At 43.9% G+C, this 22,724-nt stretch overlaps 1 long non-coding RNA gene across 10 annotated transcripts in view; it reads left to right on the forward strand.

Moving 5' to 3' along the window:
• The window catches only part of LOC307181154, a 2,002,597-nt gene that overhangs the window by 1,001,883 nt on the left and 977,990 nt on the right, over positions 1 to 22,724 (forward strand). For 5 of the 10 annotated variants that reach the window (XR_013826033.1, XR_013826034.1, XR_013826037.1 and 2 more), the window contains one exon: positions 13,609 to 13,686. The exons of 2 other annotated variants lie outside the window; for them this stretch is intronic. This is a non-coding gene — a long non-coding RNA (uncharacterized lncRNA). Of the gene's footprint in view, positions 1 to 2,555; positions 2,638 to 13,608; positions 13,687 to 22,724 lie in introns of all 10 variants that reach the window. 3 more of the 10 variants (XR_013826040.1, XR_013826041.1, XR_013826042.1) reach the window with 1 other exon arrangement.

The following is a 22,724-nucleotide window of genomic DNA, read 5'->3' on the forward strand; positions in this document are numbered from 1 at the left end:
AATCGGTTTCCTGCAATTCTGCCCCGCTTTCAAGTCCTCTTGGCAGCCTTACTTCAGTCTATTTTTGGACGATAGCTGTCATTTATAACTGTGCAGGTTTGTGAATTACAGAGCCCCTGAGCTCCTTTCTTCAACTCGCTTTCTTGTGAGCTGGCCACAACACCGCAGGATGGCTTCAGGCCCTAATCTGGTTCCGGCACGGCACGCTGAGCCTTTGGTTAATTCCTCTTCCTGGTGGGAAATGAGAGTTACATTTGCCCGTCCAGACACCTCCAGCTATTCTCTCATTGGTTCTCGCTATTCCTGTTCATCTTCCGCAGAAATTGCAAACTGGGTCAAACAGGAGGTTAAAGGGACTGACTCTCCAAGTCGGGAGAGTGTTAGTAAAGCGTCTGGAATGTTGCACCCGAGTACCAGGGGAGGAAAACTGAGACATATTTGAACACGTCTCCCGATCACATGGTTGATCATACTCTAGGTTCCACATGCATGTTTTAGCTGAAGGAAGAATACCTTAAACCTGGGTATTTGAAACCCGTGGAATGGGTACCATGCAATATGACTTCAAAGGGTCTTCATTTGCTCACCGAACCTCTCCAATCCTATCACTGCTGCGTTTATGCCCCTGTACACACGCTTGATTCTCTTTTGGAGACATAGCAATCCATAGGTTTTAAGATACTTACTAGTCAGGTACATTCTTAGACGTTTAATATGGGGTTTTGAGTCCATTTCGTTGAGCAAGGAGTAGCTCTTGTCTATTCCATATTTGGCTTAAGGAACTTTATCTGTGCTCATTTCAATCTCTGGTTTTATGCAGCACCCCAACTCACCTTTCCCCTTAAGCAAGCATAAGTTGGTTTTCTAAATTTGAGACCCTGTTCTGTTTTGGAATGCAGTTCCTGTGTAGCCAAGTTTACATTCCGTGTATTAGTGATATCTTATGATGTTTCTTTTTCTGTGTGACTTATTTCAGTTAGAATCATCGTACCTGAATCCACTCATTATGCTGCTACGGGCCTGATGACATAGATTTCATTGCTGAGTGATACTGCATTGTACGTAAGTACCACAAGTTCTTTATCCATTTTTCACTTTCTGTGATATTGAACTTGTACGGTAAACGAGGTTCTTGTAAACGGAGGCGTCCCAAACTTTGGGGTGGCTGTGTCTTTTTGATTTTAATTTCCCTAAGCTATAGGACCATAAGTGGAAGTGCCCTAGGCTCTGTTGCTTTGTTTTTTAGATGTTTCAGGAAACACCATACACTTCTCCTGAGTGTCTGTTGGCAATTTACATCCCGCCCATCAGCATAACAAGGCTCCCAGTTCTCCATGGCCTGTCCTGCCTTTCTGGATTTTACACTTTTTTCAGATGGCCCTTTTGACCGGGGAGAAGTGAGACTTCATTGTAGTGCAGATTTCCTTTGCAAGTTTGCTTGGTTGGCCAAAAAGGGCGTATGCGTTTTTTCCTGAATATATTCAGGAAAAAACGCATACGCCCTTTTTGGCCAAGTGCATCATTGTGGACGTTCTGCCTCTTTTCCTATGCTTCCAATGCAATTCCAGTCTACCTCCTGAAATCGGTTTCCTGCAATTCTGCCCCGCTTTCAAGTCCTCTTGGCAGCCTTACTTCAGTCTATTTTTGGACGATAGCTGTCATTTATAACTCTGCAGGTTTGTGAATTACAGTGCCCCTGAGCTCCTTTCTTCAACTCGCTTTCTTGTGACCTGGCCGCAACACCGCAGGATGGCTTCAGGCCCTAATCTGGTTCTGGCACGGCACGCTGAGCCTTTGGTTAATTCCTCTTCCTGGTGGGAAATGAGAGTTAAATTTGCCCATCCAGACACCTCCAGCTAGTCTCTCATTGGTTCTCGCTATTCCTGTTCATCTTCCGCAGAAATTGCAAACTGGGCCAAACAGGAGGTTAAAGGGACTGACTCTCCAAGTGGGGAGAGTGTTAGTAAAGCATCTGGAATGTTCCACCCGAGTACCAGGGGAGGAAAACTGAGACATATTTGAACACGTCTCCCGTTCGCATGGTTGATCATACTTGGGTTCCACATGCATGTTTTAGCTGAAGGAAGAATACCTTAAACCTGGAGAGTTAAGACCCGTGTAATGGGTACCATGCAATATGACTTCAAAGGGTCTTCATTTGCTCACCGAACCTCTCCAATCCTATCACTGCTGCGTTTATGCCCCTGTACACATGCTTGATTCTCTTTCGGAGACATAGCAATCCATAGGTTTTAAGATACTTACAAGTCAGGTACATTCTTAGGCGTTTAATATGCGGTGTTGAGTCCATTTCGTTGAGCAAGGAGTAGCTCTTGTCTATTCCATATTTGGCTTAAGGAACTTTATCTGTGCTCATTTCAATCTCTGGTTTTATGCAGCACCCCAACTCACCTTTCCCCTTAAGCAAGCATAAGTTGTTTTTCTAAATTTGAGACCCTGTTCTGTTCTGTAATTCAGTTCCTGTGTAGCCAAGTTTACATTCTGTGTATTACTGATATCTTATGATGTTTCTTTTTCTGTGTGACTTATTTCAGTTAGAATCATCATACCTGAATCCACTCATTGTGCTCCTAAGGGCCTGATTTCACAGATTTCATTGCTGAGTGATATTGCTTTGTAAGTAAATACCACAACTTCTTTATCCATTTTTCACTTTCTGCGATGTTGAACTTGTACTGTAAACGAGGTTCTTGTAAACAGAGCCGTTCCAAACTTTGGGGTGGCTGTGTCTTTTTGATTTTAATTTCCCTAAGCTATAGGACCATAAGTGGCAGTGCCCGAGGTTCTGTTGCTTTGTTTTTTAGATGTTTCAGGAAACACCATACACTTCTCCCGAGTGTCTGTTGGCAATTTACATCCCGCCCATCAGCATAACAAGGCTCCCAGTTCTCAATGGCCTGTTGCCTTTCTGGATTTTACACTTTTTTCAGATGGCCCTTTTGACCGGGGGGAAGTGAGACTTCATTGTAGTGCAGATTTCCTTTGCAAGCTTGCTTGGTTGGCCAAAAAGTGCGTATGCATTTTTTCCTGAATATATTCAGGAAAAAACGCATATGCCCTTTTTGGCCAAGTGCATCATTGTGGACGTTCTGCCTCTTTTCCTATGCTTTCAATGCAATTCCAGTCTACCTCCTGAAATCGGTTTCCTGCAATTCTGCCCCGCTTTCAAGTCCTCTTGGCAGCCTTACTTCAGTCTATTTTTGGACGATAGCTGTCATTTATAACTGTGCAGGTTTGTGAATTACAGAGCCCCTGAGCTCCTTTCTTCAACTCGCTTTCTTGTGAGCTGGCCACAACACCGCAGGATGGCTTCAGGCCCTAATCTGGTTCCGGCACGGCACGCTGAGCCTTTGGTTAATTCCTCTTCCTGGTGGGAAATGAGAGTTACATTTGCCCGTCCAGACACCTCCAGCTATTCTCTCATTGGTTCTCGCTATTCCTGTTCATCTTCCGCAGAAATTGCAAACTGGGTCAAACAGGAGGTTAAAGGGACTGACTCTCCAAGTCGGGAGAGTGTTAGTAAAGCGTCTGGAATGTTGCACCCGAGTACCAGGGGAGGAAAACTGAGACATATTTGAACACGTCTCCCGATCACATGGTTGATCATACTCTAGGTTCCACATGCATGTTTTAGCTGAAGGAAGAATACCTTAAACCTGGGTATTTGAAACCCGTGGAATGGGTACCATGCAATATGACTTCAAAGGGTCTTCATTTGCTCACCGAACCTCTCCAATCCTATCACTGCTGCGTTTATGCCCCTGTACACACGCTTGATTCTCTTTTGGAGACATAGCAATCCATAGGTTTTAAGATACTTACTAGTCAGGTACATTCTTAGACGTTTAATATGGGGTTTTGAGTCCATTTCGTTGAGCAAGGAGTAGCTCTTGTCTATTCCATATTTGGCTTAAGGAACTTTATCTGTGCTCATTTCAATCTCTGGTTTTATGCAGCACCCCAACTCACCTTTCCCCTTAAGCAAGCATAAGTTGGTTTTCTAAATTTGAGACCCTGTTCTGTTTTGGAATGCAGTTCCTGTGTAGCCAAGTTTACATTCCGTGTATTAGTGATATCTTATGATGTTTCTTTTTCTGTGTGACTTATTTCAGTTAGAATCATCGTACCTGAATCCACTCATTATGCTGCTACGGGCCTGATGACATAGATTTCATTGCTGAGTGATACTGCATTGTACGTAAGTACCACAAGTTCTTTATCCATTTTTCACTTTCTGTGATATTGAACTTGTACGGTAAACGAGGTTCTTGTAAACGGAGGCGTCCCAAACTTTGGGGTGGCTGTGTCTTTTTGATTTTAATTTCCCTAAGCTATAGGACCATAAGTGGAAGTGCCCTAGGCTCTGTTGCTTTGTTTTTTAGATGTTTCAGGAAACACCATACACTTCTCCTGAGTGTCTGTTGGCAATTTACATCCCGCCCATCAGCATAACAAGGCTCCCAGTTCTCCATGGCCTGTCCTGCCTTTCTGGATTTTACACTTTTTTCAGATGGCCCTTTTGACCGGGGAGAAGTGAGACTTCATTGTAGTGCAGATTTCCTTTGCAAGTTTGCTTGGTTGGCCAAAAAGGGCGTATGCGTTTTTTCCTGAATATATTCAGGAAAAAACGCATACGCCCTTTTTGGCCAAGTGCATCATTGTGGACGTTCTGCCTCTTTTCCTATGCTTCCAATGCAATTCCAGTCTACCTCCTGAAATCGGTTTCCTGCAATTCTGCCCCGCTTTCAAGTCCTCTTGGCAGCCTTACTTCAGTCTATTTTTGGACGATAGCTGTCATTTATAACTCTGCAGGTTTGTGAATTACAGTGCCCCTGAGCTCCTTTCTTCAACTCGCTTTCTTGTGACCTGGCCGCAACACCGCAGGATGGCTTCAGGCCCTAATCTGGTTCTGGCACGGCACGCTGAGCCTTTGGTTAATTCCTCTTCCTGGTGGGAAATGAGAGTTAAATTTGCCCATCCAGACACCTCCAGCTAGTCTCTCATTGGTTCTCGCTATTCCTGTTCATCTTCCGCAGAAATTGCAAACTGGGCCAAACAGGAGGTTAAAGGGACTGACTCTCCAAGTGGGGAGAGTGTTAGTAAAGCATCTGGAATGTTCCACCCGAGTACCAGGGGAGGAAAACTGAGACATATTTGAACACGTCTCCCGTTCGCATGGTTGATCATACTTGGGTTCCACATGCATGTTTTAGCTGAAGGAAGAATACCTTAAACCTGGAGAGTTAAGACCCGTGTAATGGGTACCATGCAATATGACTTCAAAGGGTCTTCATTTGCTCACCGAACCTCTCCAATCCTATCACTGCTGCGTTTATGCCCCTGTACACATGCTTGATTCTCTTTCGGAGACATAGCAATCCATAGGTTTTAAGATACTTACTAGTCAGGTACATTCTTAGGCGTTTAATATGCGGTGTTGAGTCCATTTCGTTGAGCAAGGAGTAGCTCTTGTCTATTCCATATTTGGCTTAAGGAACTTTATCTGTGCTCATTTCAATCTCTGGTTTTATGCAGCACCCCAACTCACCTTTACCCTTAAGCAAGCATAAGTTGGTTTTCTAAAATTGAGACCCTGTTCTGTTCTGTAATTCAGTTCCTGTGTAGCGAAGTTTACATTCCGTGTATTACTGATATCTTATGATGTTTCTTTTTCTGTGTGACTTATTTCAGTTAGAATCATCATACCTGAATCCACTCATTGTGATGCTAAGGGCCTTGTGACACAGATTTCATTGCTGAGTGATATTGCTTTGTAAGTAAATACCACAACTTCTTTATCCATTTTTCACTTTCTGCGATGTTGAACTTGTACTGTGAACGAGGTTCTTGTAAACAGAGCCGTTCCAAACTTTGGGGTGGCTGTGTCTTTTTCATTTTAATTTCCCTAAGCTATAGGACCATAAGTGGAAGTGCCCTAGGCTCTGTTGCTTTGTTTTTTAGATGTTTCAGGAAACACCATACACTTCTCCTGAGTGTCTGTTGGCAATTTACATCCCGCCCATCAGCATAACAAGGCTCCCAGTTCTCCATGACCTGTCCTGCCTTTCTGGATTTTACACTTTTTTCAGATGGCCCTTATGACCGGGGAGAAGTGAGACTTCATTGTAGTGCAGATTTCCTTTGCAAGTTTGCTTGGTTGGCCAAAAAGGGCGTATGCGTTTTTTCCTGAATATATTCAGGAAAAAACGCATACGCCCTTTTTGGCCAAGTGCATCATTGTGGACGTTCTGCCTCTTTTCCTATGCTTTCAATGCAATTCCAGTCTACCTCCTGAAATCGGTTTCCTGCAATTCTGCCCCGCTTTCAAGTCCTCTTGGCAGCCTTCCTTCAGTCTATTTTTGGACGATAGCTGTCATTTATAACTCTGCAGGTTTGTGAATTACAGTGCCCCTGAGCTCCTTTCTTCAACTCGCTTTCTTGTGACCTGGCCGCAACACCGCAGGATGGCTTCAGGCCCTAATCTGGTTCTGGCACGGCACGCTGAGCCTTTGGTTAATTCCTCTTCCTGGTGGGAAATGAGAGTTAAATTTGCCCATCCAGACACCTCCAGCTAGTCTCTCATTGGTTCTCGCTATTCCTGTTCATCTTCCGCAGAAATTGCAAACTGGGCCAAACAGGAGGTTAAAGGGACTGACTCTCCAAGTGGGGAGAGTGTTAGTAAAGCATCTGGAATGTTGCACCCGAGTACCAGGGGAGGAAAACTGAGACATATTTGAACACGTCTCCCGTTCGCATGGTTGATCATACTTGGGTTCCACATGCATGTTTTAGCTGAAGGAAGAATACCTTAAACCTGGAGAGTTAAGACCCGTGTAATGGGTACCATGCAATATGACTTCAAAGGGTCTTCATTTGCTCACCGAACCTCTCCAATCCTATCACTGCTGCGTTTATGCCCCTGTACACATGCTTGATTCTCTTTCGGAGACATAGCAATCCATAGGTTTTAAGATACTTACAAGTCAGGTACATTCTTAGGCGTTTAATATGCGGTGTTGAGTCCATTTCGTTGAGCAAGGAGTAGCTCTTGTCTATTCCATATTTGGCTTAAGGAACTTTATCTGTGCTCATTTCAATCTCTGGTTTTATGCAGCACCCCAACTCACCTTTCCCCTTAAGCAAGCATAAGTTGTTTTTCTAAATTTGAGACCCTGTTCTGTTCTGTAATTCAGTTCCTGTGTAGCCAAGTTTACATTCTGTGTATTACTGATATCTTATGATGTTTCTTTTTCTGTGTGACTTATTTCAGTTAGAATCATCATACCTGAATCCACTCATTGTGCTGCTAAGGGCCTGATGACACAGATTTCATTGCTGAGTGATATTGCTTTGTAAGTAAATACCACAACTTCTTTATCCATTTTTCACTTTCTGCGATGTTGAACTTGTACTGTAAACGAGGTTCTTGTAAACAGAGCCGTTCCAAACTTTGGGGTGGCTGTGTCTTTTTGATTTTAATTTCCCTAAGCTATAGGACCATAAGTGGCAGTGCCCGAGGTTCTGTTGCTTTGTTTTTTAGATGTTTCAGGAAACACCATACACTTCTCCCGAGTGTCTGTTGGCAATTTACATCCCGCCCATCAGCATAACAAGGCTCCCAGTTCTCAATGGCCTGTTGCCTTTCTGGATTTTACACTTTTTTCAGATGGCCCTTTTGACCGGGGGGAAGTGAGACTTCATTGTAGTGCAGATTTCCTTTGCAAGCTTGCTTGGTTGGCCAAAAAGTGCGTATGCATTTTTTCCTGAATATATTCAGGAAAAAACGCATATGCCCTTTTTGGCCAAGTGCATCATTGTGGACGTTCTGCCTCTTTTCCTATGCTTTCAATGCAATTCCAGTCTACCTCCTGAAATCGGTTTCCTGCAATTCTGCCCCGCTTTCAAGTCCTCTTGGCAGCCTTACTTCAGTCTATTTTTGGACGATAGCTGTCATTTATAACTGTGCAGGTTTGTGAATTACAGAGCCCCTGAGCTCCTTTCTTCAACTCGCTTTCTTGTGAGCTGGCCACAACACCGCAGGATGGCTTCAGGCCCTAATCTGGTTCCGGCACGGCACGCTGAGCCTTTGGTTAATTCCTCTTCCTGGTGGGAAATGAGAGTTACATTTGCCCGTCCAGACACCTCCAGCTATTCTCTCATTGGTTCTCGCTATTCCTGTTCATCTTCCGCAGAAATTGCAAACTGGGTCAAACAGGAGGTTAAAGGGACTGACTCTCCAAGTCGGGAGAGTGTTAGTAAAGCGTCTGGAATGTTGCACCCGAGTACCAGGGGAGGAAAACTGAGACATATTTGAACACGTCTCCCGATCACATGGTTGATCATACTCTAGGTTCCACATGCATGTTTTAGCTGAAGGAAGAATACCTTAAACCTGGGTATTTGAAACCCGTGGAATGGGTACCATGCAATATGACTTCAAAGGGTCTTCATTTGCTCACCGAACCTCTCCAATCCTATCACTGCTGCGTTTATGCCCCTGTACACACGCTTGATTCTCTTTTGGAGACATAGCAATCCATAGGTTTTAAGATACTTACTAGTCAGGTACATTCTTAGACGTTTAATATGGGGTTTTGAGTCCATTTCGTTGAGCAAGGAGTAGCTCTTGTCTATTCCATATTTGGCTTAAGGAACTTTATCTGTGCTCATTTCAATCTCTGGTTTTATGCAGCACCCCAACTCACCTTTCCCCTTAAGCAAGCATAAGTTGGTTTTCTAAATTTGAGACCCTGTTCTGTTTTGGAATGCAGTTCCTGTGTAGCCAAGTTTACATTCCGTGTATTAGTGATATCTTATGATGTTTCTTTTTCTGTGTGACTTATTTCAGTTAGAATCATCGTACCTGAATCCACTCATTATGCTGCTACGGGCCTGATGACATAGATTTCATTGCTGAGTGATACTGCATTGTACGTAAGTACCACAAGTTCTTTATCCATTTTTCACTTTCTGTGATATTGAACTTGTACGGTAAACGAGGTTCTTGTAAACGGAGGCGTCCCAAACTTTGGGGTGGCTGTGTCTTTTTGATTTTAATTTCCCTAAGCTATAGGACCATAAGTGGAAGTGCCCTAGGCTCTGTTGCTTTGTTTTTTAGATGTTTCAGGAAACACCATACACTTCTCCTGAGTGTCTGTTGGCAATTTACATCCCGCCCATCAGCATAACAAGGCTCCCAGTTCTCCATGGCCTGTCCTGCCTTTCTGGATTTTACACTTTTTTCAGATGGCCCTTTTGACCGGGGAGAAGTGAGACTTCATTGTAGTGCAGATTTCCTTTGCAAGTTTGCTTGGTTGGCCAAAAAGGGCGTATGCGTTTTTTCCTGAATATATTCAGGAAAAAACGCATACGCCCTTTTTGGCCAAGTGCATCATTGTGGACGTTCTGCCTCTTTTCCTATGCTTCCAATGCAATTCCAGTCTACCTCCTGAAATCGGTTTCCTGCAATTCTGCCCCGCTTTCAAGTCCTCTTGGCAGCCTTACTTCAGTCTATTTTTGGACGATAGCTGTCATTTATAACTCTGCAGGTTTGTGAATTACAGTGCCCCTGAGCTCCTTTCTTCAACTCGCTTTCTTGTGACCTGGCCGCAACACCGCAGGATGGCTTCAGGCCCTAATCTGGTTCCGGCACGGCACGCTGAGCCTTTGGTTAATTCCTCTTCCTGGTGGGAAATGAGAGTTAAATTTGCCCATCCAGACACCTCCAGCTAGTCTCTCATTGGTTCTCGCTATTCCTGTTCATCTTCCGCAGAAATTGCAAACTGGGCCAAACAGGAGGTTAAAGGGACTGACTCTCCAAGTGGGGAGAGTGTTAGTAAAGCGTCTGGAATGTTGCACCCGAGTACCAGGGGAGGAAAACTGAGACATATTTGAACACGTCTCCCGTTCGCATGGTTGATCATACTTGGGTTCCACATGCATGTTTTAGCTGAAGGAAGAATACCTTAAACCTGGAGAGTTAAGACCCGTGTAATGGGTACCATGCAATATGACTTCAAAGGGTCTTCATTTGCTCACCGAACCTCTCCAATCCTATCACTGCTGCGTTTATGCCCCTGTACACATGCTTGATTCTCTTTCGGAGACATAGCAATCCATAGGTTTTAAGATACTTACTAGTCAGGTACATTCTTAGGCGTTTAATATGGGGTGTTGAGTCCATTTCGTTGAGCAAGGAGTAGCTCTTGTCTATTCCATATTTGGCTTAAGGAACTTTATCTGTGCTCATTTCAATCTCTGGTTTTATGCAGCACCCCAACTCACCTTTACCCTTAAGCAAGCATAAGTTGGTTTTCTAAAATTGAGACCCTGTTCTGTTCTGTAATTCAGTTCCTGTGTAGCGAAGTTTACATTCCGTGTATTACTGATATCTTATGATGTTTCTTTTTCTGTGTGACTTATTTCAGTTAGAATCATCATACCTGAATCCACTCATTGTGATGCTAAGGGCCTTGTGACACAGATTTCATTGCTGAGTGATATTGCTTTGTAAGTAAATACCACAACTTCTTTATCCATTTTTCACTTTCTGCGATGTTGAACTTGTACTGTGAACGAGGTTCTTGTAAACAGAGCCGTTCCAAACTTTGGGGTGGCTGTGTCTTTTTCATTTTAATTTCCCTAAGCTATAGGACCATAAGTGGAAGTGCCGTAGGTTCTGTTGCTTTGTTTTTTAGTTGTTTCAGGAAACACCATACACTTCTCCCAAGTGGTTCTTGGCAATTTACATCCCGCCCATCAGCATAACAAGGCTCCCAGTTCTCCATGGCCTGTCCTGCCTTTCTGGATTTTACACTTTTTTCAGATGGCCCTTTTGACCGGGGGGAAGTGAGACTTCATTGTAGTGCAGATTTCCTTTGCAAGCTTGCTTGGTTGGCCAAAAAGGGCGTATGCGTTTTTTCCTGAATATATTCAGGAAAAAACGCATACGCCCTTTTTGGCCAAGTGCATCATTGTGGACGTTCTGCCTCTTTTCCTATGCTTTCAATGCAATTCCAGTCTACCTCCTGAAATCGGTTTCCTGCAATTCTGCCCCGCTTTCAAGTCCTCTTGGCAGCCTTACTTCAGTCTATTTTTGGACGATAGCTGTCATTTATAACTCTGCAGGTTTGTGAATTACAGTGCCCCTGAGCTCCTTTCTTCAACTCGCTTTCTTGTGACCTGGCCGCAACACCGCAGGATGGCTTCAGGCCCTAATCTGGTTCTGGCACGGCACGCTGAGCCTTTGGTTAATTCCTCTTTCTGGTGGGAAATGAGAGTTAAATTTGCCCATCCAGACACCTCCAGCTAGTCTCTCATTGGTTCTCGCTATTCCTGTTCATCTTCCGCAGAAATTGCAAACTGGGCCAAACAGGAGGTTAAAGGGACTGACTCTCCAAGTGGGGAGAGTGTTAGTAAAGCATCTGGAATGTTGCACCCGAGTACCAGGGGAGGAAAACTGAGACATATTTGAACACGTCTCCCGTTCGCATGGTTGATCATACTTGGGTTCCACATGCATGTTTTAGCTGAAGGAAGAATACCTTAAACCTGGAGAGTTAAGACCCGTGTAATGGGTACCATGCAATATGACTTCAAAGGGTCTTCATTTGCTCACCGAACCTCTCCAATCCTATCACTGCTGCGTTTATGCCCCTGTACACATGCTTGATTCTCTTTCGGAGACATAGCAATCCATAGGTTTTAAGATACTTACAAGTCAGGTACATTCTTAGGCGTTTAATATGCGGTGTTGAGTCCATTTCGTTGAGCAAGGAGTAGCTCTTGTCTATTCCATATTTGGCTTAAGGAACTTTATCTGTGCTCATTTCAATCTCTGGTTTTATGCAGCACCCCAACTCACCTTTCCCCTTAAGCAAGCATAAGTTGTTTTTCTAAATTTGAGACCCTGTTCTGTTCTGTAATTCAGTTCCTGTGTAGCCAAGTTTACATTCTGTGTATTACTGATATCTTATGATGTTTCTTTTTCTGTGTGACTTATTTCAGTTAGAATCATCATACCTGAATCCACTCATTGTGCTGCTAAGGGCCTGATGACACAGATTTCATTGCTGAGTGATATTGCTTTGTAAGTAAATACCACAACTTCTTTATCCATTTTTCACTTTCTGCGATGTTGAACTTGTACTGTAAACGAGGTTCTTGTAAACAGAGCCGTTCCAAACTTTGGGGTGGCTGTGTCTTTTTGATTTTAATTTCCCTAAGCTATAGGACCATAAGTGGCAGTGCCCGAGGTTCTGTTGCTTTGTTTTTTAGATGTTTCAGGAAACACCATACACTTCTCCCGAGTGTCTGTTGGCAATTTACATCCCGCCCATCAGCATAACAAGGCTCCCAGTTCTCAATGGCCTGTTGCCTTTCTGGATTTTACACTTTTTTCAGATGGCCCTTTTGACCGGGGGGAAGTGAGACTTCATTGTAGTGCAGATTTCCTTTGCAAGCTTGCTTGGTTGGCCAAAAAGTGCGTATGATTTTTTCCTGAATATATTCAGGAAAAAACGCATATGCCCTTTTTGGCCAAGTGCATCATTGTGGACGTTCTGCCTCTTTTCCTATGCTTTCAATGCAATTCCAGTCTACCTCCTGAAATCGGTTTCCTGCAATTCTGCCCCGCTTTCAAGTCCTCTTGGCAGCCTTACTTCAGTCTATTTTTGGACGATAGCTGTCATTTATAACTGTGCAGGTTTGTGAATTACAGAGCCCCTGAGCTCCTTTCTTCAACTCGCTTTCTTGTGAGCTGGCCACAACACCGCAGGATGGCTTCAGGCCCTAATCTGGTTCCGGCACGGCACGCTGAGCCTTTGGTTAATTCCTCTTCCTGGTGGGAAATGAGAGTTACATTTGCCCGTCCAGACACCTCCAGCTATTCTCTCATTGGTTCTCGCTATTCCTGTTCATCTTCCGCAGAAATTGCAAACTGGGTCAAACAGGAGGTTAAAGGGACTGACTCTCCAAGTCGGGAGAGTGTTAGTAAAGCGTCTGGAATGTTGCACCCGAGTACCAGGGGAGGAAAACTGAGACATATTTGAACACGTCTCCCGATCACATGGTTGATCATACTCTAGGTTCCACATGCATGTTTTAGCTGAAGGAAGAATACCTTAAACCTGGGTATTTGAAACCCGTGGAATGGGTACCATGCAATATGACTTCAAAGGGTCTTCATTTGCTCACCGAACCTCTCCAATCCTATCACTGCTGCGTTTATGCCCCTGTACACACGCTTGATTCTCTTTTGGAGACATAGCAATCCATAGGTTTTAAGATACTTACTAGTCAGGTACATTCTTAGGCGTTTAATATGGGGTGTTGAGTCCATTTCGTTGAGCAAGGAGTAGCTCTTGTCTATTCCATATTTGGCTTAAGGAACTTTATCTGTGCTCATTTCAATCTCTGGTTTTATGCAGCACCCCAACTCACCTTTCCCCTTAAGCAAGCATAAGTTGGTTTTCTAAATTTGAGACCCTGTTCTGTTTTGGAATTCAGTTCCTGTGTAGCCAAGTTTACATTCCGTGTATTAGTGATATCTTATGATGTTTCTTTTTCTGTGTGACTTATTTCAGTTAGAATCATCGTACCTGAATCCACTCATTATGCTGCTACGGGCCTGATGACATAGATTTCATTGCTGTGTGATACTGCATTGTACGTAAGTACCACAAGTTCTTTATCCATTTTTCACTTTCTGTGATATTGAACTTGTACGGTAAACGAGGTTCTTGTAAACAGAGGCGTCCCAAACTTTGGGGTGGCTGTGTCTTTTTGATTTTAAATTCCCTAAGCTATAGGACCATAAGTGGAAGTGCCCTAGGCTCTGTTGCTTTGTTTTTTAGATGTTTCAGGAAACACCATACACTTCTCCCGAGTGGTTGTTGGCAATTTACATCCCGCACATCAGCATAACAAGGCTCCCAGTTCTCCATGGCCTGTCCTGCCTTTCTGGATTTTACACTTTTTTCAGATGGCCCTTTTGACCGGGGGGAAGTGAGACTTCATTGTAGTGCAGATTTCCTTTGCAAGCTTGCTTGGTTGGCCAAAAAGGGCGTATGCGTTTTTTCCTGAATATATTCAGGAAAAAACGCATACGCCCTTTTTGGCCAAGTGCATCATTGTGGACGTTCTGCCTCTTTTCCTATGCTTTCAATGCAATTCCAGTCTACCTCCTGAAATCGGTTTCCTGCAATTCTGCCCCGCTTTCAAGTCCTCTTGGCAGCCTTACTTCAGTCTATTTTTGGACGATAGCTGTCATTTATAACTCTGCAGGTTTGTGAATTACAGTGCCCCTGAGCTCCTTTCTTCAACTCGCTTTCTTGTGACCTGGCCGCAACACCGCAGGATGGCTTCAGGCCCTAATCTGGTTCTGGCACGGCACGCTGAGCCTTTGGTTAATTCCTCTTTCTGGTGGGAAATGAGAGTTAAATTTGCCCATCCAGACACCTCCAGCTAGTCTCTCATTGGTTCTCGCTATTCCTGTTCATCTTCCGCAGAAATTGCAAACTGGGCCAAACAGGAGGTTAAAGGGACTGACTCTCCAAGTGGGGAGAGTGTTAGTAAAGCATCTGGAATGTTGCACCCGAGTACCAGGGGAGGAAAACTGAGACATATTTGAACACGTCTCCCGTTCGCATGGTTGATCATACTTGGGTTCCACATGCATGTTTTAGCTGAAGGAAGAATACCTTAAACCTGGAGAGTTAAGACCCGTGTAATGGGTACCATGCAATATGACTTCAAAGGGTCTTCATTTGCTCACCGAACCTCTCCAATCCTATCACTGCTGCGTTTATGCCCCTGTACACATGCTTGATTCTCTTTCGGAGACATAGCAATCCATAGGTTTTAAGATACTTACAAGTCAGGTACATTCTTAGGCGTTTAATATGCGGTGTTGAGTCCATTTCGTTGAGCAAGGAGTAGCTCTTGTCTATTCCATATTTGGCTTAAGGAACTTTATCTGTGCTCATTTCAATCTCTGGTTTTATGCAGCACCCCAACTCACCTTTCCCCTTAAGCAAGCATAAGTTGTTTTTCTAAATTTGAGACCCTGTTCTGTTCTGTAATTCAGTTCCTGTGTAGCCAAGTTTACATTCTGTGTATTACTGATATCTTATGATGTTTCTTTTTCTGTGTGACTTATTTCAGTTAGAATCATCATACCTGAATCCACTCATTGTGCTGCTAAGGGCCTGATGACACAGATTTCATTGCTGAGTGATATTGCTTTGTAAGTAAATACCACAACTTCTTTATCCATTTTTCACTTTCTGCGATGTTGAACTTGTACTGTAAACGAGGTTCTTGTAAACAGAGCCGTTCCAAACTTTGGGGTGGCTGTGTCTTTTTGATTTTAATTTCCCTAAGCTATAGGACCATAAGTGGCAGTGCCCGAGGTTCTGTTGCTTTGTTTTTTAGATGTTTCAGGAAACACCATACACTTCTCCCGAGTGTCTGTTGGCAATTTACATCCCGCCCATCAGCATAACAAGGCTCCCAGTTCTCAATGGCCTGTTGCCTTTCTGGATTTTACACTTTTTTCAGATGGCCCTTTTGACCGGGGGGAAGTGAGACTTCATTGTAGTGCAGATTTCCTTTGCAAGCTTGCTTGGTTGGCCAAAAAGTGCGTATGCATTTTTTCCTGAATATATTCAGGAAAAAACGCATATGCCCTTTTTGGCCAAGTGCATCATTGTGGACGTTCTGCCTCTTTTCCTATGCTTTCAATGCAATTCCAGTCTACCTCCTGAAATCGGTTTCCTGCAATTCTGCCCCGCTTTCAAGTCCTCTTGGCAGCCTTACTTCAGTCTATTTTTGGACGATAGCTGTCATTTATAACTGTGCAGGTTTGTGAATTACAGAGCCCCTGAGCTCCTTTCTTCAACTCGCTTTCTTGTGAGCTGGCCACAACACCGCAGGATGGCTTCAGGCCCTAATCTGGTTCCGGCACGGCACGCTGAGCCTTTGGTTAATTCCTCTTCCTGGTGGGAAATGAGAGTTACATTTGCCCGTCCAGACACCTCCAGCTATTCTCTCATTGGTTCTCGCTATTCCTGTTCATCTTCCGCAGAAATTGCAAACTGGGTCAAACAGGAGGTTAAAGGGACTGACTCTCCAAGTCGGGAGAGTGTTAGTAAAGCGTCTGGAATGTTGCACCCGAGTACCAGGGGAGGAAAACTGAGACATATTTGAACACGTCTCCCGATCACATGGTTGATCATACTCTAGGTTCCACATGCATGTTTTAGCTGAAGGAAGAATACCTTAAACCTGGGTATTTGAAACCCGTGGAATGGGTACCATGCAATAGGACTTCAAAGGGTCTTCATTTGCTCACCGAACCTCTCCAATCCTATCACTGCTGCGTTTATGCCCCTGTACACACGCTTGATTCTCTTTTGGAGACATAGCAATCCATAGGTTTTAAGATACTTACTAGTCAGGTACATTCTTAGACGTTTAATATGGGGTTTTGAGTCCATTTCGTTGAGCAAGGAGTAGCTCTTGTCTATTCCATATTTGGCTTAAGGAACTTTATCTGTGCTCATTTCAATCTCTGGTTTTATGCAGCACCCCAACTCACCTTTCCCCTTAAGCAAGCATAAGTTGGTTTTCTAAATTTGAGACCCTGTTCTGTTTTGGAATGCAGTTCCTGTGTAGCCAAGTTTACATTCCGTGTATTAGTGATATCTTATGATGTTTCTTTTTCTGTGTGACTTATTTCAGTTAGAATCATCGTACCTGAATCCACTCATTATGCTGCTACGGGCCTGATGACATAGATTTCATTGCTGAGTGATACTGCATTGTACGTAAGTACCACAAGTTCTTTATCCATTTTTCACTTTCTGTGATATTGAACTTGTACGGTAAACGAGGTTCTTGTAAACGGAGGCGTCCCAAACTTTGGGGTGGCTGTGTCTTTTTGATTTTAATTTCCCTAAGCTATAGGACCATAAGTGGAAGTGCCCTAGGCTCTGTTGCTTTGTTTTTTAGATGTTTCAGGAAACACCATACACTTCTCCTGAGTGTCTGTTGGCAATTTACATCCCGCCCATCAGCATAACAAGGCTCCCAGTTCTCCATGGCCTGTCCTGCCTTTCTGGATTTTACACTTTTTTCAGATGGCCCTTTTGACCGGGGAGAAGTGAGACTTCATTGTAGTGCAGATTTCCTTTGCAAGTTTGCTTGGTTGGCCAAAAAGGGCGTATGCGTTTTTTCCTGAATATATTCAGGAAAAAACGCATACGCCCTTTTTGGCCAAGTGCATCATTGTGGACGTTCTGCCTCTTTTCCTATGCTTCCAATGCAATTCCAGTCTACCTCCTGAAATCGGTTTCCTGCAATTCTGCCCCGCTTTCAAGTCCTCTTGGCAGCCTTACTTCAGTCTATTTTTGGACGATAGCTGTCATTTATAACTCTGCAGGTTTGTGAATTACAGTGCCCCTGAGCTCCTTTCTTCAACTCGCTTTCTTGTGACCTGGCCGCAACACCGCAGGATGGCTTCAGGCCCTAATCTGGTTCCGGCACGGCACGCTGAGCCTTTGGTTAATTCCTCTTCCTGGTGGGAAATGAGAGTTAAATTTGCCCATCCAGACACCTCCAGCTAGTCTCTCATTGGTTCTCGCTATTCCTGTTCATCTTCCGCAGAAATTGCAAACTGGGCCAAACAGGAGGTTAAAGGGACTGACTCTCCAAGTGGGGAGAGTGTTAGTAAAGCGTCTGGAATGTTGCACCCGAGTACCAGGGGAGGAAAACTGAGACATATTTGAACACGTCTCCCGTTCGCATGGTTGATCATACTTGGGTTCCACATGCATGTTTTAGCTGAAGGAAGAATACCTTAAACCTGGAGAGTTAAGACCCGTGTAATGGGTACCATGCAATATGACTTCAAAGGGTCTTCATTTGCTCACCGAACCTCTCCAATCCTATCACTGCTGCGTTTATGCCCCTGTACACATGCTTGATTCTCTTTCGGAGACATAGCAATCCATAGGTTTTAAGATACTTACTAGTCAGGTACATTCTTAGGCGTTTAATATGCGGTGTTGAGTCCATTTCGTTGAGCAAGGAGTAGCTCTTGTCTATTCCATATTTGGCTTAAGGAACTTTATCTGTGCTCATTTCAATCTCTGGTTTTATGCAGCACCCCAACTCACCTTTACCCTTAAGCAAGCATAAGTTGGTTTTCTAAAATTGAGACCCTGTTCTGTTCTGTAATTCAGTTCCTGTGTAGCGAAGTTTACATTCCGTGTATTACTGATATCTTATGATGTTTCTTTTTCTGTGTGACTTATTTCAGTTAGAATCATCATACCTGAATCCACTCATTGTGATGCTAAGGGCCTTGTGACACAGATTTCATTGCTGAGTGATATTGCTTTGTAAGTAAATACCACAACTTCTTTATCCATTTTTCACTTTCTGCGATGTTGAACTTGTACTGTGAACGAGGTTCTTGTAAACAGAGCCGTTCCAAACTTTGGGGTGGCTGTGTCTTTTTCATTTTAATTTCCCTAAGCTATAGGACCATAAGTGGAAGTGCCGTAGGTTCTGTTGCTTTGTTTTTTAGTTGTTTCAGGAAACACCATACACTTCTCCCAAGTGGTTCTTGGCAATTTACATCCCGCCCATCAGCATAACAAGGCTCCCAGTTCTCCATGGCCTGTCCTGCCTTTCTGGATTTTACACTTTTTTCAGATGGCCCTTTTGACCGGGGGGAAGTGAGACTTCATTGTAGTGCAGATTTCCTTTGCAAGCTTGCTTGGTTGGCCAAAAAGGGCGTATGCGTTTTTTCCTGAATATATTCAGGAAAAAACGCATACGCCCTTTTTGGCCAAGTGCATCATTGTGGACGTTCTGCCTCTTTTCCTATGCTTTCAATGCAATTCCAGTCTACCTCCTGAAATCGGTTTCCTGCAATTCTGCCCCGCTTTCAAGTCCTCTTGGCAGCCTTACTTCAGTATATTTTTGGACGATAGCTGTCATTTATAACTCTGCAGGTTTGTGAATTACAGTGCCCCTGAGCTCCTTTCTTCAACTCGCTTTCTTGTGACCTGGCCGCAACACCGCAGGATGGCTTCAGGCCCTAATCTGGTTCTGGCACGGCACGCTGAGCCTTTGGTTAATTCCTCTTCCTGGTGGGAAATGAGAGTTAAATTTGCCCATCCAGACACCTCCAGCTAGTCTCTCATTGGTTCTCGCTATTCCTGTTCATCTTCCGCAGAAATTGCAAACTGGGCCAAACAGGAGGTTAAAGGGACTGACTCTCGAAGTGGGGAGAGTGTTAGTAAAGCATCTGGAATGTTGCACCCGAGTACCAGGGGAGGAAAACTGAGACATATTTGAACACGTCTCCCGTTCGCATGGTTGATCATACTTGGGTTCCACATGCATGTTTTAGCTGAAGGAAGAATACCTTAAACCTGGAGAGTTAAGACCCGTGTAATGGGTACCATGCAATAGGACTTCAAAGGGTCTTCATTTGCTCACCGAACCTCTCCAATCCTATCACTGCTGCGTTTATGCCCCTGTACACATGCTTGATTCTCTTTCGGAGACATAGCAATCCATAGGTTTTAAGATACTTACTAGTCAGGTACATTCTTAGGCGTTTAATATGGGGTGTTGAGTCCATTTCGTTGAGCAAGGAGTAGCTCTTGTCTATTCCATATTTGGCTTAAGGAACTTTATCTGTGCTCATTTCAATCTCTGGTTTTATGCAGCACCCCAACTCACCTTTCCCCTTAAGCAAGCATAAGTTGGTTTTCTAAATTTGAGACCCTGTTCTGTTTTGGAATTCAGTTCCTGTGTAGCCAAGTTTACATTCCGTGTATTAGTGATATCTTATGATGTTTCTTTTTCTGTGTGACTTATTTCAGTTAGAATCATCGTACCTGAATCCACTCATTATGCTGCTACGGGCCTGATGACATAGATTTCATTGCTGAGTGATACTGCATTGTACGTAAGTACCACAAGTTCTTTATCCATTTTTCACTTTCTGTGATATTGAACTTGTACGGTAAACGAGGTTCTTGTAAACAGAGGCGTCCCAAACTTTGGGGTGGCTGTGTCTTTTTGATTTTAAATTCCCTAAGCTATAGGACCATAAGTGGAAGTGCCCTAGGCTCTGTTGCTTTGTTTTTTAGATGTTTCAGGAAACACCATACACTTCTCCCGAGTGGTTGTTGGCAATTTACATCCCGCACATCAGCATAACAAGGCTCCCAGTTCTCCATGGCCTGTCCTGCCTTTCTGGATTTTACACTTTTTTCAGATGGCCCTTTTGACCGGGGGGAAGTGAGACTTCATTGTAGTGCAGATTTCCTTTGCAAGCTTGCTTGGTTGGCCAAAAAGGGCGTATGCGTTTTTTCCTGAATATATTCAGGAAAAAACGCATACGCCCTTTTTGGCCAAGTGCATCATTGTGGACGTTCTGCCTCTTTTCCTATGCTTTCAATGCAATTCCAGTCTACCTCCTGAAATCGGTTTCCTGCAATTCTGCCCCGCTTTCAAGTCCTCTTGGCAGCCTTACTTCAGTCTATTTTTGGACGATAGCTGTCATTTATAACTCTGCAGGTTTGTGAATTACAGTGCCCCTGAGCTCCTTTCTTCAACTCGCTTTCTTGTGACCTGGCCGCAACACCGCAGGATGGCTTCAGGCCCTAATCTGGTTCTGGCACGGCACGCTGAGCCTTTGGTTAATTCCTCTTTCTGGTGGGAAATGAGAGTTAAATTTGCCCATCCAGACACCTCCAGCTAGTCTCTCATTGGTTCTCGCTATTCCTGTTCATCTTCCGCAGAAATTGCAAACTGGGCCAAACAGGAGGTTAAAGGGACTGACTCTCCAAGTGGGGAGAGTGTTAGTAAAGCATCTGGAATGTTGCACCCGAGTACCAGGGGAGGAAAACTGAGACATATTTGAACACGTCTCCCGTTCGCATGGTTGATCATACTTGGGTTCCACATGCATGTTTTAGCTGAAGGAAGAATACCTTAAACCTGGAGAGTTAAGACCCGTGTAATGGGTACCATGCAATATGACTTCAAAGGGTCTTCATTTGCTCACCGAACCTCTCCAATCCTATCACTGCTGCGTTTATGCCCCTGTACACATGCTTGATTCTCTTTCGGAGACATAGCAATCCATAGGTTTTAAGATACTTACAAGTCAGGTACATTCTTAGGCGTTTAATATGCGGTGTTGAGTCCATTTCGTTGAGCAAGGAGTAGCTCTTGTCTATTCCATATTTGGCTTAAGGAACTTTATCTGTGCTCATTTCAATCTCTGGTTTTATGCAGCACCCCAACTCACCTTTCCCCTTAAGCAAGCATAAGTTGTTTTTCTAAATTTGAGAACCTGTTCTGTTCTGTAATTCAGTTCCTGTGTAGCCAAGTTTACATTCTGTGTATTACTGATATCTTATGATGTTTCTTTTTCTGTGTGACTTATTTCAGTTAGAATCATCATACCTGAATCCACTCATTGTGCTGCTAAGGGCCTGATGACACAGATTTCATTGCTGAGTGATATTGCTTTGTAAGTAAATACCACAACTTCTTTATCCATTTTTCACTTTCTGCGATGTTGAACTTGTACTGTAAACGAGGTTCTTGTAAACAGAGCCGTTCCAAACTTTGGGGTGGCTGTGTCTTTTTGATTTTAATTTCCCTAAGCTATAGGACCATAAGTGGCAGTGCCCGAGGTTCTGTTGCTTTGTTTTTTAGATGTTTCAGGAAACACCATACACTTCTCCCAAGTGTCTGTTGGCAATTTACATCCCGCCCATCAGCATAACAAGGCTCCCAGTTCTCAATGGCCTGTTGCCTTTCTGGATTTTACACTTTTTTCAGATGGCCCTTTTGACCGGGGGGAAGTGAGACTTCATTGTAGTGCAGATTTCCTTTGCAAGCTTGCTTGGTTGGCCAAAAAGGGCGTATGCATTTTTTCCTGAATATATTCAGGAAAAAACGCATACGCCCTTTTTGGCCAAGTGCATCATTGTGGACGTTCTGCCTCTTTTCCTATGCTTTCAATGCAATTCCAGTCTACCTCCTGAAATCGGTTTCCTGCAATTCTGCCCCGCTTTCAAGTCCTCTTGGCAGCCTTACTTCAGTCTATTTTTGGACGATAGCTGTCATTTATAACTGTGCAGGTTTGTGAATTACAGAGCCCCTGAGCTCCTTTCTTCAACTCGCTTTCTTGTGAGCTGGCCACAACACCGCAGGATGGCTTCAGGCCCTAATCTGGTTCCGGCCCGGCACGCTGAGCCTTTGGTTATTTCCTCTTCCTGGTGCGAAATGAGAGTTAAATTTGCCCATCCAAACACCTCCAGCTATTCTTTCATTGGTTCTCGCTATTCCTGTTCATCTTCCACAGAAATTGCAAACTGTGCCAAACAGGAGGTTAAAGGGACTGACTCTCCAAGTCGGGAGAGTGTTAGTAAAGCGTCTGGAATGTTGCACCCGAGTACCAGGGTACGAAAACTGAGACATATTTGAACACGTCTCCCGATCACAGGGTTGATCATACTCTAGGTTCCACATGCATGTTTTAGCTGAAGGAAGAATACCTTAAACCTGGGTAGTTGAAACCCGTGGAATGCGTACCATGCAATATGACTTCAAAGGGTCTTCATTTGCTCACCGAACCTCTCCAATCCTATCACTGCTGCGTTTATGCC

The sequence above is a fragment of the Stenella coeruleoalba genome (assembly GCF_951394435.1).
Source record: "Stenella coeruleoalba genome assembly, contig: scaffold_61, whole genome shotgun sequence".
Classification (NCBI taxonomy): domain Eukaryota; kingdom Metazoa; phylum Chordata; class Mammalia; order Artiodactyla; family Delphinidae; genus Stenella; species Stenella coeruleoalba.